Source organism: Panulirus ornatus, chromosome 44 (genome assembly GCF_036320965.1).
Source record: "Panulirus ornatus isolate Po-2019 chromosome 44, ASM3632096v1, whole genome shotgun sequence".
Taxonomy (NCBI): domain Eukaryota; kingdom Metazoa; phylum Arthropoda; class Malacostraca; order Decapoda; family Palinuridae; genus Panulirus; species Panulirus ornatus.
The window spans coordinates 16622998-16627997 of NC_092267.1; the positions used below are offsets into that span (position 1 = coordinate 16622998).

General features: G+C 45.1%; 1 protein-coding gene across 3 annotated transcripts in view; it reads right to left on the reverse strand.

Annotated features, from left to right (window-relative positions):
- The window catches only part of Syx6 (Syntaxin 6), a 226848-nt gene that overhangs the window by 102058 nt on the left and 119790 nt on the right, over nucleotides 1-5000 (reverse strand). The window lies entirely within an intron of this gene.

Here is a 5000-nt window from a genome sequence, read left to right on the forward strand (position 1 = left end):
ATATATATATATATATATATATATATATATATATATATATATATATATATATATATATATATATATATATATATATATATTCCTATGAGTCCACGGGGAAAATGAAACAGGAAAAGTTCCCAAGTGCACTTTCGTGTAATAATCACATCATCAGGGGAGACACAAGAGGGAAATATAACAGTCAGTTGACATACATCGAAGAGACGAAGCTACGACGCCATTAGGTAAACGTGTGATTGTCCAAGACAGACAACGAGCGTTCATAAACTTATCATTTTACAAATCTTATCAACAATAATAGGAATATCTTGATCACGCCCAAAATTGTGATCCTTTCCAATATATATATATATATATGGTGTGGGAGGCAAGTTGTTAGAAGCAGTGAAAAGTTTTTATCGAGGATGTAAGGCATGTGTACGTGTAGGAAGAGAGGAAAGTGATTGGTTCTCAGTGAATGTAGGTTTGCGGCAGGGGTGTGTGATGTCTCCATGGTTGTTTAATTTGTTTATGGATGGGGTTGTTAGGGAGGTAAATGCAAGAGTCCTGGAAAGAGGGGCAAGTATGAAGTCTGTTGGGGATGAGAGAGTTTGGGAAGTGAGTCAGTTGTTGTTCGCTGATGATACAGCGCTGGTGGCTGATTCATGTGAGAAACTGCAGAAGCTGGTGACTGAGTTTGGTAAAGTGTGTGGAAGAAGAAAGTTAAGAGTAAATGTGAATAAGAGCAAGGTTATTAGGTACAGTAGGGTTGAGGGTCAAGTCAATTGGGAGGTGAGTTTGAATGGAGAAAAACTGGAGGAAGTGAAGTGTTTTAGATATCTGGGAGTGGATCTGTCAGCGGATGGAACCATGGAAGCGGAAGTGGATCATAGGGTGGGGGAGGGGGCGAAAATTTTGGGAGCCTTGAAAAATGTGTGGAAGTCGAGAACATTATCTCGGAAAGCAAAAATGGGTATGTTTGAAGGAATAGTGGTTCCAACAATGTTGTATGGTTGCGAGGCGTGGGCTATGGATAGAGTTGTGCGCAGGAGGATGGATGTGCTGGAAATGAGATGTTTGAGGACAATGTGTGGTGTGAGGTGGTTTGATCGAGTGAGTAACGTAAGGGTAAGAGAGATGTGTGGAAATAAAAAGAGCGTGGTTGAGAGAGCAGAAGAGGGTGTTTTGAAATGGTTTGGGCACATGGAGAGAATGAGTGAGGAAAGATTGACCAAGAGGATATATGTGTCGGAGGTGGAGGGAACGAGGAGAAGAGGGAGACCAAATTGGAGGTGGAAAGATGGAGTGAAAAAGATTTTGTGTGATCGGGGCCTGAACATGCAGGAGGGTGAAAGGAGGGCAAGGAGTAGAGTGAATTGGAGCGATGTGGTGTACAGGGGTTGACGTGCTGTCAGTGGATTGAATCAGGGCATGTGAAGCGTCTGGGGGAAACCATGGAAAGCTGTGTAGGTATGTATATTTGCGTGTGTGGACGTGTGTATGTACATGTGTATGGGGGGGGGTTGGGCCATTTCTTTCGTCTGTTTCCTTGCGCTACCTCGCAAACGCGGGAGACAGCGACAAAGTATAAAAAAAAAAAAAAAAAAAAAAAAAATTATCCCTGGGGATAGGGGAGAAAGAATACTTCCCACGTATTCCCTGCGTGTCGTAGAAGGCGACTAAAAGGGGAGGGAGCGGGAGGCTGGAAATCCTCCCCTCTTTTTTTTTTTTTTAATTTTCTAAAAGAAGGAACAGAGAAGGGGGCAGGTGAGGGTATTCCCTCAAAGGCCCAGTCCTCTGTTCTTAACGCTACCTCGCTAACGCGGGAAATGGCGAATAGTTTGGAAAAAAAAAGAAAGATATATATGTGTGAGTGTGTGTGTGTGTGTGTGTGTGTGTGTGTGTGTGTTACGTCAGAGGGAAATCTGGGCAACTTCCCCACTTGGTAGTTGACTACAGAACCAAGTGGAGCGAGACGAGAATAAACTGTGAAGATTACGACAGGGACGGAACGACCCATCATAACATCATTACGTGACGTAAACTTACGATCGGGTCGTGGAGGGAGGGAGGGAGGGAGGGAGGGGAGGGGAGGGATGGAGGGAGGGAGGAGAGATGGATGTTACAACGTCAAGGTGTTTACGACACACACGTCTTGCGAGAACGCACCGAGACGACGTAGTAGCCCCTCCTGTGACAAGTGAATAGAAAACGGAGAAAAAAATTGTCATACGTTTTCTTTAACGAATAATAATAATAATAATAATAATAATAAAAAGAGTCAGGTACGACTGACGGAGATGTACGTCAGGTGCGACTGACTGAGATGTACGTCAGGTGCGACTGACGGAGATGTACGTCAGGTGCGACTGACGGAGATGTACGTCAGGTGCGACTGACGGAGATGTGGTCGTTACGTGGACACCTGACGCAACTAGCAGTTACCGGACGCCTAAGAAGAGATAACGACCCGAACGAGATAATGGCCCAATTAGCCTCTAGGGTTTACGGATCCCACCATGAGCCATGGAGGAATAAGTTTGCAGCAACGGGAAAATTTTTCACTAATGCGCACGGCGCACTAGACCACTGGCTTGTGTAGGACGGTACCACGGCCATATATATATATATATATATATATATATATATATATATATATATATATATATATATATATATATATATATATATATATGTAGCATTTATGGATCTGGAGAAGGCATATGATAGAGTTGATAGAGATGCTCTGTGGAAGGTATTAAGAATATATGGTGTGGGAGGCAAGTTGTTAGAAGCAGTGAAAATTTTTTATCGAGGATGTAAGGCATGTGTACGTGTAGGAAGAGAGGAAAGTGATTGGTTCTCAGTGAATGTAAGTTTGCGGCAGGGGTGTGTGATGTCTCCATGGTTGTTTAATTTGTTTATGGATGGGGTTGTTAGGGAGGTAAATGCAAGAGTTTTGGAAAGAGGGGCTAGTATGAAGTCTGTTGTGGATGAGAGAACTTGGGAAGTGAATCAGTTGTTGTTCACTGATGATACAGCGCTGGTGGCTGATTCATGTGAGAAACTGCAGAAGCTGGTGACTGAGTTTGGTAAAGTGTGTGAAAGAAGAAAGTTAAGAGTAAACGTGAATAAGAGCAAGGTTATTAGGTACAGTAGGGTTGAGGGTCAAGTCAATTGGGAGGTAAGTTTGAATGGAGAAAAACTGGAGGAAGTAAAGTGTTTTAGATATCTGGGAGTGGATCTGGCAGCGGATGGAACCATGGAAGCGGAAGTGGATCATAGGGTGGGGGAGGGGGCGAAAATCCTGGGAGCCTTGAAGAATGTGTGGAAGTCGAGAACATTATCTCGGAAAGCAAAAATGGGTATGTTTGAAGGAATAGTGGTTCCAACAATGTTGTATGGTTGCGAGGCGTGGGCTATGGATAGAGTTGTGCGCAGGGGGATGGATGTGCTGGAAATGAGATGTTTGAGGACATTGTGTGGTGTGAGGTGGTTTGATCGAGTAAGTAATGTAAGGGTAAGAGAGATGTGTGGAAATAAAAAGAGCGTGGTTGAGAGAGCAGAGGAGGGTGTTTTGAAATGGTTTGGACACATGGAGAGAAAGAGTGAGGAAAGATTGACCAAGAGGATATATGTGTCGGAGGTGGAGGGAACGAGGAGAAGAGGGAGACCAAATTGGAGGTGGAAAGATGGAGTGAAAAAGATTTTGTGTGATCGGGGCCTGAACATGCAGGAGGGTGAAAGGAGGGCAAGGAATAGAGTGAATTGGAGCGATGTGGTATACCGGGGTTGACGTGCTGTCAGTGGATTGAATCAGGGCATGTGAAGCGTCTGGGGTAAACCATGGAAAGCTGTGTAGGTATGTATATTTGCGTGTGTGGACGTATGTATATACATGTGTATGGGGGTGGGTTGGGCCATTTCTTTCGTCTGTTTCCTTGCGCTACCTCGCAAGCGCGGGAGACAGCGACAAAGCAAAAAAAAAAAATATATATATATATATATATATATATATATATATATATATATATATATATATATATATATATATATATTTTTTTTTTTTTTCCAAAAGAAGGAACAGAGAAGAGGGCCAGGTGAGGATATTCCCTCAAAGGCCCAGTCCTCTGTTCTTAACGCTACCTCGCTATTGCGGGAAATAGCGAATAGTATAAAGAAAAAAAAAAAAAAAAAAATATATATATATATATATATATATATATATATATATATATATATATATATATATATATATATAACGTTAATGAGATGGCCTCGATTAAGGGCTCAGTTCCCCACGCAGTCTTCATCTAACATAAAGAGACTCTCAATGTCTGTCCGCCACCACAGCTGATGGTGGTGCGCGGGGCACCAGCTCGTAACACGCACCTAACTTAACGGAAGCACTGTACCCGACCTCCAGCCCCGGGCGGCCCCTGCAACACCATGCAAAACAGAAGCCCCGGGCGGCCCCTGCAACACCATGCAAAACAGAAGCAGGACCTTGCCCTTGTGGAGGTCCTGGGCGGCCCCTGTAACACTATGCAAAACAGAAGCAGGACCTTGCCCTTGTGGAGGTCCTGGGCGGCCCCTGCAACACCATGCAAAACAGAAGCAGGACCTTGCCCTTGGGGGGAGGGTGGGGGTGTTCCAGCCCCGGGCGGCCCCTGCAACACCAAGCAAAACAGAAGCAAGACCTTGCCCTTGGGGAGAGCCCGGGCGGCCCCTGCAACACCAAGCAAAACAGAAGGAGGACCTTGCCCCTTGGGGAGAGCCCGGGCGGCCCCTGCAACAACAAGCAAAACAGAAGCAGGACCTTGCCCTTGTAAAGGTCCCGGGCGGCCCCTGCAACACCAAGCAAAACACAAAGCAGGACCTTGCCCCTTGCCCCGAGCCCCCCCAGCTTCTCCCCCGGGCCTTGAGTGAACCTTCAGCCCAAGGCTCTGGTAAGGTCCACCCAAGGCAGCCACTCAAAAACTCACAACTGTGAACACGAGTGAACATTCCTCCCTCCCTAC